Source organism: Rhinatrema bivittatum, chromosome 7, assembly GCF_901001135.1.
Source record: "Rhinatrema bivittatum chromosome 7, aRhiBiv1.1, whole genome shotgun sequence".
NCBI classification, from domain to species: Eukaryota; Metazoa; Chordata; class Amphibia; order Gymnophiona; family Rhinatrematidae; genus Rhinatrema; species Rhinatrema bivittatum.
In genome coordinates this window covers 150,647,846-150,660,003 of record NC_042621.1, presented here as the reverse complement: position 1 = coordinate 150,660,003, position 12,158 = coordinate 150,647,846, and the positions used below count along the sequence as shown (strand labels likewise).

The 12,158-nt window shown below is 42.2% G+C and overlaps 1 protein-coding gene across 1 annotated transcript in view; it reads right to left on the bottom strand.

Annotated features, from left to right (window-relative positions):
- The window catches only part of BMPR1A (bone morphogenetic protein receptor type 1A), a 293,674-nt gene extending 281,946 nt beyond the window's left edge, over positions 1-11,728 (bottom strand). Inside the window, exon 1 of the mRNA XM_029609335.1 lies at positions 11,485-11,728. The gene's annotated coding sequence lies outside the window, so the exon portion shown is untranslated. The remainder of the gene's footprint in view (positions 1-11,484) is intronic.
- Between the last annotated feature and the right edge of the window lie 430 nt (positions 11,729-12,158).

Genomic DNA, 12,158 nt, shown 5'->3' with positions numbered 1-12,158 from the left:
TAGCCTACGCCGGCGCGACGGTTAAGCCGCGCGCAGGTCAAGGGGCGCGCGACTTCGCCCGGCTTAGCCCGGATTGGAGCGGTTTGGAGCCAAGAAATTTTTCCAGTTGATGCGGCCGGCTTGAGAACATAGGTGAACAAACAGTGAGTAAACTTGCTGCTAAGTGGAAGCAGATTAAAATCTTCTGTGATTTAGAGACTAACTCTCTATATTGCTATGCCTCATACCAAGAGGAAAGCAAGGATGAGAGATTCTATCTCTTCAATAAATTCTAGTAATATGCTTCCGTCTACAATCACAGACTGTTTTCACATCAACCCCATTACTACACCCGGTAGGGCCGCTAGTAGTCCAACCAAGGAGCAGGTTGAGGATAACGTGGCATTTGAGACATCATTAACCCCGGGTGCCCCGGAGAAGCCGGCTCCTCCATCTGCAGAATCTGGGGCGGACTTAAATTTCTCACTACAAGATTCTCTCTTTCAGGGAGACATTGTTAAGAGACCTATAATTGTGGAGGATATAGAAGATCATATCCCAACAGAATTTAAAGAAACTTCATTGATTAATGGAGAAGAGAAGGGAGGACCATTGCAACAGAAAAAAGAAAGTGTTGCTCATTTATGTATGGATAGTAATGAGAATGTTACTGTTATCGTTCCAAAAAAATATTCAATAGATGAATTGGGATCTATGATGCTTAAAATGCAAATTTCGATAAATAAATTGGCAAATAGTTCAGGAAGCTTTCAAGCAAAATAATCAAGTTCAGGAAAAAGTAGATCAAATAGAGAAAAGTGTTAATAAAATGGATAAACAGCTAGGGGATATTCAAAAAATTCAGTTTAATTTAATTAAGTCTGAAGAACATGAAAGTAAAATAGAGACATTAGAGAATCAGATGAAGAAGTGTGATTTAAGAGTATTGAACTTCCCAAAAAGTCATTTAATAACACCTTTGGCTTTATTTCACAGTTATTTGAAGAATATCCTGAAGTATTCTGAGGAAAATTTACCCAAATTAAGGAAATTTTATTATATACCACAAACAGAGGGTGAGAATAAGGATAAGAATGGTGAGACTCCTGAAGAACTAAACTTAACTGATTTTCTTGAAAAATCTTTTGAGTCTAGAATTAATACCACAGCTATACTGCTAGTCCAATTTGTATCACAATCAGATAGGGATACTGTGTTAAAAATGCACTTTAAGCAACAGAAGTCCATTTTTTATGGGCAGTCTATTAGGATATTCCCAGACATAGCTCGTCTAACACAGCTGAGACGAAAAAAGTTTATAGAGATGCGATCTGAGGTATTGTCTAGGGGGGCACAGTTCCAACTGAGATATCCCTGTAGGTGTCTAATAAGACATCAAAATAACAGATATGCCTTTACTTTTCCTGAACAATTACGAACATATTTGGACACACACTCTTAAGAATCTGTGCAATAGGGGGTAGGAATTATACAAGGGATTGATAGCATCAAGTGATTGTTGTAAAATTGTTTTCCTTTGTAGCTCCAAATTTTTCTTGTAAGTTTGAACCCTGTTGTTCTCATGTCTTCTTTCTTATTAGATTTCTTTTAATGATAAATAAGGTAATTTGATTATTATAATTTGTTATTCCTAATAAGAATGTATTATCTTATTTCTGTTTAAATAATGTGAAATTCCAATAAAAATTAAATTAAAAAAAAAAAAGAATATAAAAGACAAGACAGGCATTAATATTTTAAACTATTTAACTAGTCCAACTGTCTTCAAAGTACATTCCACAAATAGCAAACAACACTACGAAAACTTCAGAGGTTTTATTTCTTTGTAAACTATCTACATGCTCACCCAAAAATCTGTCACCCCAGTCACAGGGTCTGGAATAAAAGCAGCTCCAACTCCTCAAAATTCACAAGTTTACAAATATTCCTACATAACTCCAGACATAACTAAGTGATGGAAACAATCCAAAAAAGTTACTGAAATCCAAATTTTACTGCTGGGGAAATTCTGCACTATGCAGAATTTACCTTTTCTACACAGATAGGCCATTGCAATCTAGTGCGCTCAGGCTAGTGCACCAGGTAAGACACTGCTGGATGTGCGTTTTGGATGCGCTAAAATAACCCCCAATGCAAGTCGGGGATTAGCACACCCAAAACACGCATCCAATCAAGCGTATAGCTAATAGTACTCATCTCATGCAAATTCCATGCAGACGAGGCTATTAGCTATTACCCCGTGATGCCAAAAATTGCCGCACGGCCAAGGTGCCCATTTTAACGCAGCAAATTTAACACTTGCCCAGGAGATAGTGTTAAAGCATGCCACACTCAAGGGCTCACCGAAAAACAAAAAAATCCTGCTTTCTGTGATTCCTCCAATTAGTATCAGAGATACTAAGTAGGAGGAACCACAGAAAACAAGCATCATGCCACGCTCAAGGACTCAACCAAAAAAAAAATAAAAAAAAATTCCAGCTTTTTGTGCTCCCTCATAGGGGGAAAGCACAGAAAGCAGCATCCCCAAGGTCGGGCCCAACTGGAACCCCTGCCGGTGGTAAGTGAAGGAGTGAATAAATGATTAAGCGTCTGGCACTTACTATTAATCTATTCACTCCTTCACTTCCTTCCGATTGGTCCATTCACTGTCACATGTCAGTGAAAGGACAATCCCCTTTCAGAAGGCAGCCCTGCCGGGGTGGGGAAGGAGCCCTGGTCAGGCAGTTGTGGGCGCACAGCCACATCTCCCGGGTGCCCAACGCAGAGCACTAGTGACGCATAAGTTAACCCATTGCGCGTCCCTTTTAGCACAGCAACTCATTTGCCTATTGTATTGAGCGCCCAAGAGAGGTGGATGTGCCTGCGTTCAAAAAGAATGTGCGCCCAGTTTGGATGCACATTTTTTATGCAATGATGTTGCATCAGCCTGAGAATCTATAAGCAAGAGAATGACAAAATAAAAAAGAGCTAACTCCACTAGTCAGTAGGAAGAGGAAGAGCTGGAGTGGCTATCTGAAAAGCGAGGCTCTTCAAGCCTGTGGGAGGAAGAGCCAGTGCTGGCATCTTCCTGCACCATGACTCTCGGAGAGCTTGAGCTGCTCCTGGGGGAATTCTGCGCTACTGCGGAATGCAGAATTCCTCCTTCGCACGGATTTCTTCCCTCGTCGCAGTTCCCGCAGATTTCGTCGCAGTTCGTGCATAATTTCCTCCCTCGCTGCCCTCGTGATTTCCTTCCACGCTGGAAAAGGATGAAATAAAAACCGGAAGCATGCCGCGTACGGACAGCTGCCAATCCGGGACAGCGACATCAGGGGGCGCACGGAGAGTGGGGGCATCGCATCACAGCACGGCAGCTCGAGGAGCAAGCAGCAAGGAGGAGAAGAGGGAGAGAGAGAGAAGGGAGGGGAACAGAGGGGAGGGGGAAAGAGAAAGAAGGGGGGAAGAGAAGGGAGAAGAACAGAAAAAAGAGGAGAACAGGGAGAGAAAGAGAAGGGAGGGGAATTCAGGTGGCGCACAAAGACTGGGGGCATCGCAGCACGGCACCGGCGGCTCAAGGTAAGCAAGAAAGGAGAAGATGGAGAAAGAGAAGAGAGGCCCAGAGAAAGAGAGAAGAGGAAAAGAGAGAAAGAAGGGGGGAGGGGGAAGAGAGGGGCTAATGAAGAGGCCCTGGCCCTAGGAGTGTATGTTTGAGCCCTTGTGTTTGTTGTGAGCCAGTGGGTAGGTGTCTACCTGGGCGTGTGTGTATGTAAGAGAGACAGTGAGCAGGGATACTCAGGTGGAGAGGTCAGCAACAACTGCAGCAGTCCCTGCCAGCAGCAGCAATTGACACTGCTGGCAGATGAGCCAAGTTGCCAGGGACACTCATTGCACTGAAATGCAGAATAATTTGCAAAAGATAGTGTTATTTTGAAAAATAAATGTGCAGAATTTTGCAGAATTTAGAAAATGTGTGCGCAGAATTTTCAATTTTTTTGTTGCAGAATTTTTAATTTTTTTTGCGCAGAATTCCCCCAGGAGTAGCTTGAGCCCTGCGATGTCCATAATACCACACCACTGTCAAATTCTCATTCTTCAATTCTGTCCTGACAGCAGTAAAAAAAAAAAAAAAAAGTTTCTTACCTACATTTGGTGAAGGCTTATCTCCATATTCCTATTTGAAGTTCCCATCAGAGTCTCCTACAATTCTGTGATCAAGATGAGCATTTCCAGTTCCAAGTGCTACCCTTCAGGCTTGTGACTACTTTGAGGACCTTTGCCAAGGACATGGTAGTTATAGCTGTGGCCTCATGCAAAATAGGTCATACTAGTACACACTTATCTAGACGATTGGCTTATCAGGCCAAATCAGCCCAAGAGAACCGGTGGGCATCTACTACTGTACTTCATCTTCTGGAAAGGTCAGGCTGGATGGTAAATTATAAAAGAACAACCTAGAGCCCTCAGTCCCTGGAGTGGGTGGAGAGAAATCTGCTCCTATCAACATCTCACAATGCAGGAAACAAGAATTTCCAAGCCTATTTTCTCAGCAGAAACAGGCTGGATCCCGGAAAGTGGGAACTCGGCCAGGAAACCTTTCAAATGATAGTAGCTCGTTGTAATCCCCCATTCATAAATCTACTGGCAACTCGAGCCAAAGCCAACATATTTTCAGCCTCCAGAAGTAGGATCCAACAGAACAGAATAGATGCTTTGATCAGGCCTTTGCCAAGGGACAGTCTTCTGTATGTCTTCCCAACCTAGCCCCTAATAGGCAAGGTAATAAAGAAGATAGAGGATCACCCCCCCCCCCACCTCCCCAGTAGTGATCTTGGTAGCCCCAGATTGGCCAAGATGACCATGATATGCAGATGTAATAAGACTCTTGGCTGAAGCCACTCCACTTCTCCCCAAGGAGCACAGTCAGCTATGGCAGGAACCAGTGCCAATGGAAGACCCAGCTCCATTTTATCTTACAGCTGACCTTTGAAAGGGTATGTCTGTGAGGGAGGGGCTACTCCCCATCAGTTGCAGTGATCCTGCTAATGGCATGTAAGACCTTGACATCACTAGCCTATACTTGGGTCTGGTGTTTGATTGGTTTTCCCAAGAGCAAACAGTCTCCCCTTGGAGATCATGCATCTCACAAGTCTTAGACTTTACAAAAAGGTCTGGATAAGGGCTTAGCCCTTAACTCCCTCAAGGTACAGGTGGCTTCCATTTGCTGTTAAAGGCACTCAGGTAGCTGCATACCCAAATATAATACGCTTCACATAGTGTAAAGTGTATGTGATCCCCCTTCATGCCAGTCGTCCCTCAGTGGGATCTCGTTCTGGTCCTCAGAGCTCTAGAAGGGGCTCTGACTGAACCAGCAAAACAGGCATCCCTTAACGATCTTTCCTTTTAAACCACTTTTCTGGTAGTTGCTCTGCTAGATGCATTTTGGAGACACCTACTTACTGTTTGTTTTTTTTAACCACACACTGTCATTGCTGTCCGTCCTTCCCAAAGTTGCTTCTCCTTTTCACTTAAATCAAGTGGTATCTCTCCCAGCCTTTACAGGCAGTAAATACTGGGGAAAGGATAAAAGCCTTCATCTCCTGGATAAGAACATAAGAAATTGCCATACTGGGTCAAACCAAGAGTCCATCAAGCCCAGCATCCTGTTTCCAACAGTGGCCAATCCAAACTGCAAGTACCTGGGGCAAGCACCCAAACAGTAAGAGGATCCCATGCTACTGATGCCAGTAATAGCAGTGGCTATTCACTAAGTCAACTTGATTAATAGCAATTAATGGACTTCTCCTCCAAGAACTTATCCAAACCTTTTTTAAACCCAGCTACACTAACTGCACTAACCACATCCTCTGGCAATGAATTCCAGAGCTTAATTGTGCACAGAGTAAAAAAGAACTTTCTCCGATTAGATTTAAATGTGCCACATGCTAACTTCATAGAGTGCCCCCTAGCCTTCATATTATCTGAGAGAGTAAATAACTGATTCACATTTACCCATTCTAGACCTCTCATGATTTTAAACACCTCTATCATATCTCCCCTCAGCCGTCTCTTCTCCAAGCTGAACAGCCCTAACCTCTTCAGCCTTTCCTCATAGGGGAGCTGTTCCATCCCCAAACGTTCCTAATATATCTAAAAGTGATGAATCCCTTCAGAAAGACAGATAAAGTTGTTTATACTGTTTGGTGGCCCTCAGAAGGGAGAAGCAGCCTCCAAAGAAACGCTAGCTAGATGGATTAAGGAAACAATCACTTTGACTTATTTCAGGGCTTCCCAAGCCAGTCAAATTTTCAGAATATCCATCAGAGAAGTTTGAATATCATGGAGACTCAGTATTTGCAAATTTATCTCATGAATATTCATGGTAGATATCCTGAAAACCCAACTGGCTGCGGGGTCCCCAGAACTGGTTTTGGAAGCCCTGACCTATTTACTCAATGACAGCGCTCCACATACATTCCACAAAAACCCAGGCATCGTCATGGGCAGAACCATCCTCAGTTTCCCCAGACAAAATCTGTAAGCAGCCACTTAGTCAGCACTACATTCCTTCTCTAAGTATTACAAACTGGATGTGCAAGCCAAGGCATACACAGCCTTTGAGGTAGGGGTCCTTAAGGCGGTCCTGTCTTCCTCCTGACAGGAGGAAAAGAAAGATGGAATTTGTTCTTACCTGAAAATGTTCTCTCTTTGAGTCCTGCTATACCAGTCCAGGGTCCATCAGGAGCACAGAAAATGTAAGTAAAAATTATGCCGGTAATCTATGCTCTCAGCTTGATCTCTCTTCCCCTCTCTGGGGCTAGCCTTGAGAGACCTAGATAGTCTCAAAATACTTCAGTTGGGGTACAGTCCTTTGGGGATCCTAGGTTTGGTCTTTGTCCTGTTGTTCAGGCAGAGGTTGCATAAGCCTAAGGCCACATATTCCTTACAGCCAAAGATAAACTCATGGAAGAAGTGTGCCCTGCCTCCGGATGCTGAGGAGCAAGGAAATCCCATATATAAGGACTGGTTTAGCAGGACTCAAGGAAAGGATATTTTGCACCGCCCTAAGTCACATGGCGTAGGAAAATGATCAGCTGTTCTGGAGCAGTCTACAACATGATTAGTAAGCAGGAGAGAGAGGGACAGGGGATGGGGAAGGGGAGGAGAAATATGTTGAGAGAGATGGCACCGAAAGGATAAACGGGAAGGAGGAAAAGAGCAAGGTGGGGGAGGAGGTAAACTGAGGAAAGAGATGAGCGATTTATTGCCTTATGGATAGGGCTTTTGGTGTTCAGTGATTTTAAATTTTGCAATCCACAATACCTAATAGGAGCTGCCAAAAGCACTGACTTAAATACAAATAGCAGCTGAAGGAACAACTATGGCCATCGCAGTGTTGCCGCAAATACTGGCAACATCAAGAAGTCGGCACTGTCTGCAGCTTGGAGCGGCCCTTGGACTGTGTGGCCTGCTAAACTAAAATCCTCCAAAACCAGAATAGTTTTACTTCAGTTTTACTCTCTTCCAGAGGGAATTCTGCACCAAAACACTTTAAAATTTTGTATTTGAATTGTAACTTCTTTTTTGCTTGTAAACTTAAAATTGCTACTCAAAGTCAATGATTATATTGTATAGTAAGCAAACTTTTATATTTTATGCAAAATTTGTTAATTGTTTTGTGTAGAATTTTAAAACTGTGTGTGAATTCCTCCATGAGTAAAATCCGTAATAAAGCTATCAGCGAGCACCACCACAGAAATGAATTTGAAAGCTATATATTTCAATATCGCCACACAAACAAAACTAGAACAGAATCAATGGCTTGAAACATAGTTGGAGGATATTACTGACCATCTATCTCTCTGCTGCGCTGGTTCCTCTATTATGAATCTGGACATGTGCTGGAAGCTCTGGATTTATTTACTTATAGGATAGGAAGCTGTAATTACCGAAGTGTCATTATTGAAAGCGAAGGTTAAAGAACATTTTCCTCCTCAAGGCAGCAACTGTTCACCATTTGGATAGCAGTAGGTGGATACATTTTGAACTGAAGATCTGCAGCAGAAATGTAAACCATCATGCGCTCGCTTTGCAACATAAATTTTCCCCTCACCAGGGACCACAAGTTCAATGCAGGTCTCCTTTAGCGGCCGATGCAATATAAGGTGCGGGGTGCTGAAGAATCAGCACCTGCTTTCTTAGTGTGCGCATGGCGCCCGCAAGGGGGGGGCATCATGCAATACTCAAATTAAGGGGTCGTGCTAGCAAGGAGGCGCTAGGGTCACTTGCGCGATCTTGGCGCCTCCTTGCTAACGCAACCCCCGCCGCGGCTGCCGGTTATGAAGACCTAGGCTGGTAAACTCGGCATCGGTTTTCATAACTCGGCGGTCTGTCAAGTTATTTTTTTTTTTTTAACTTTAGTACAGAAAAACAGGTTTTTTTCTGTTTTTTTGTACTTCTTTTACCTGCACTCGGCTATTAACGCCTGCTCCAGGCAGGCGTTAATAGCTGAGCAAAAAAATGTGCATCTGAGACGCGTTTATTTTTTTGCATGCGGAGTGAATGAGTAACAGCCTCATTCACATGCATTTGCATGTGATGAGCGCTATACATTCACGCTGCATCCGACGCAGGTTAAATAGGCGCTCGGCTGAATGCACTGTATTGCATCGGCCCCTTAGTGTCTTTAAGGTGGGGAAACTGTCCAAAATAAAACAAAATTGGGTTCTGCTTTTGCTATACTGTTAAAAGAGCCTTTGTACAAGAGTAAATCTACTCATTAAACCATTAGCACCAGTAAATTACTCAGAATTCTGTTTCTTGGTGCCACCAATTCCTCTATTATCCTAGATCCTCTCTCTCACTTTATTATATTTTCTCTCATTTTTTCCTTTAAAAAAAATGAAGGTGCAAACATAAACATTGAAAAAAGTCTCCATCTCTGAATGCAGTCTTCAGTTCTTGGCACTCTATTCATGCTTTACAATCGCAGGCTAGTGTAATGGGTGCATAGACTTCTGATAAAAAGGTGTTGCTCTATAGATCCTTATCTCACCCTCTCAAGTCACTCTTCAAATGTTTGTGCTGCAGTCACACTGTGCAACAAAATGGTGCTAGCAAGATTTTCTGATAACAATCAGTACAGCAACACCCTACTTTACTTAGCCACACAATAGTGGCAATATTTAAACAGGAAAAAAAAGCTTTCAAAAGATTTCACTCCTCAAGTATGAAATAAAAATCAGATCAAGCTGGGGAGGGAAACACTGCCTTTAATGTTTCAGCTGGCCATGGAATTTACCTAAACAAAATGTTGCTATTTCTACTTTAAAAGACAGAAATAATCAAACAAGTGTCACCTATAACTTGTTTGATGGCTGCTAAATTAAATAAAAGGGATCACTGGATAATACCTGTAAGAGAAGCAATGGAAAGAAAACTCTAAACATAAAAATCACTATCAAGTTTATCTGGTACATTTATATACCACCTTTATCAAATTAGACCCAACAGTTCACAATATATAAAATACAATAACCCAAAACGACGTGGATAAAAAAAGACATAGCAAAACAGGGGAAGAAATGAAGGGACCAAAATATATGTTCAACTTTTTATATAAAAAAAAATGCATATCCATGCAAGAATGGAAAAACCAGAAAAGTTAGGCCCCAGTCAAACTTTTAGGAGCCAGGCAAGAACAATTACTTTATAAAATTACTCTCTTGCTTTTTAAATCCATTTTTATGTTTCTTTTAGCTTATTTTGCTTATTTGTAGAAGAGTACATGTTTTAGCTGCAAAGGCAAACAGACACCCAAGATATTTTTCATCCCAGTTTATGTTTTATATATATATATTTTTTAATTTAAAAAAAAGTGACAAGAACTAAGAGAGAAGGAAAGTCAACGAGCAAACCAGTTGAGAATTGCTTTTGTCAACCCCTGTATGACAGACTTAAAAAGCATTTAAACGAGCCATTAATATTAGGAGATGTTAAATATTTCACTTATACATGCAGAGTTAGAAAACACTACCTCCCTTAAAGAGAACAAGAATTCCTTCAACAATTAAGATCAAGTTACTAATTTTTATTTGCCAAGAAAGTAAAAAAAAAAAAAAAACAGCTTTCAAGCATTATACTCCATCAGATTTACTTACTGAGAAGAAATTTAGGCAACAAATGCTTCAACCACAAAAATGTCATTTCCAGAGGAAACATTAAATGACAACGCTGTAAACAAACATACATGTACTTGCATGCCCTACTTTGAAAACCCAAGAACACTGTAATTCCACTTAGAATGGGGGGGGGGCTGCATGTTATACTTTTCTTTTTAAAGGGTGGGTGTGGGGTCATAATATACGCTAATGCTCATTCAGAGCAGAATACGCAAGACCATTAACCACGGAAAGTTGGTCGCAATACTTTTCAGATTTTAGCGTAAAACGTTCTATAAAAAAACATCTCAATCACCTTTTTTTTTTTTGTCAATTTGAAAAGGGAACACAAAATTGCCAGAGTCAGAGCAGCGCTTGATAACATAGAAAATGCCGATATGGATGAGTGCCTGACCCTGGCAAACGTATTTTGTTTTTAGAAAACATTCACACTTGTTTCGCCATTTATGGGTAAAAACTACCCAACGTGCTACAAACCTCTCCATGCAAAATAAAACTTCAGGTGTTGTTAGCAAAACCATTTATTGAATACATAAAAAGAGAAAGAAAGAGAGCCTTCCAACAAGTAAAGTTTCCACGAAATTGCAAACCAAATGTATGCAACCAATGAACCAGTAACTGTAGAACACGATCTGGATTCAAGGTTGGATTAAAATTACTAAATACACGAAATCAGACATCGGGGAAACGGATGCATGCGCCTCGTTCTTTAATTATTTTTCTCCCTCCATAAACTAAAACAGGTTAAGTATTTTCCCCCATTACAATTTATGAAACACTTTCTAGTTTTAAATTGCACAGCATTGCACTAGTATAAATCAAGCTTCCCTTAATCCTGTGATTTAGAAACTGCAACACAACTAGTTTTGCTCTTTAGAATAATAAAGTGGCAAAAATCCTTGCAACTTTGCTTAGTAGGCCAAGAAGATAACAGAATGTGTCACCCAATAAAAAGTGACTGAAATCCACAGCTGCTTCTTCGAAGAAGAGCAACAATTGGAATCATAATATTCCCGACTCTTTTTCCACTTATTAAAAAAAAAAAAAAAAGAGAGAGAGAGAGTTCTCTCCAGCCAACTCATACGGCTAGAAAGAGAGCAGGCGAGATTACAGCCGATATGAAATAAAAGCGCTTGCACCCCTTTCCTCCCACAGCATTTTTTTTTTCAGGATTACGCATTAGGCCCGCAGCAAAAGGAAAGCGAACTCTCAATCTCGGTTTCAGGAGCAGATCTGAAAGCACGGAGCATGCTCTCCCCTAGATAAACGCGCACCCCCTCCCCCTTAGCTTCCAAACCCAGGCTGTAGCTCAGAAACACGTACTCACCCCCAGCCAGTCTCCGCCAGCATCCTGCACTGCTTCTCGGGCTCCAACAGTCGAGGGAGAGACTCTTCTGCGCTGAGGCAATACCAAGAAAAAGAAAAAAAACCAAAACCCACCACTCCACGAAAATATCCAGCCGGCTCTGCAATCACTGCAGCTACAGCGAAGAGGGAGCGCGAGACTGAGCGCGTGCACAGGAAAAGAGGGGGGGGGGGGCGTACAAGGGGCGCGAGAGCAGCGCGCGCCACAACAGCCGTCGGCCAACACATCCACAGCTACCCCGCCCCTTCAGCCCGCCGCCACTCACAGGGTGGAAAAACACTCACCGGAAGTGCATGGGGGTAGGGTCAGGAACCATAGAGACTTCCTGGGGAGCGATTGAGAGTTGAGTAGTGTTACAGCTCCCATAGTATCCTGTGTATAACATGTATATATATATAAGGTGATATATTGTTATATGATCGGGTTCTTCTCCCTTTCTTGCCCTGGAGGCTTTACGTTCAATAACAGCATGTTACAAAGAAGGGTTCATGCGGGAAGGCTCTAGCCCACTTTAGTTTGTATACACACTTTTAACAGCAGTAGTGTTGCAGGCAGAGTCTGCTTGCTTACGGTTCCTTGGGCTCACCCCTTTCCCAGACAAGGGGTGCTTTAGTTCTGTGTGCTGCGCTGCTGCA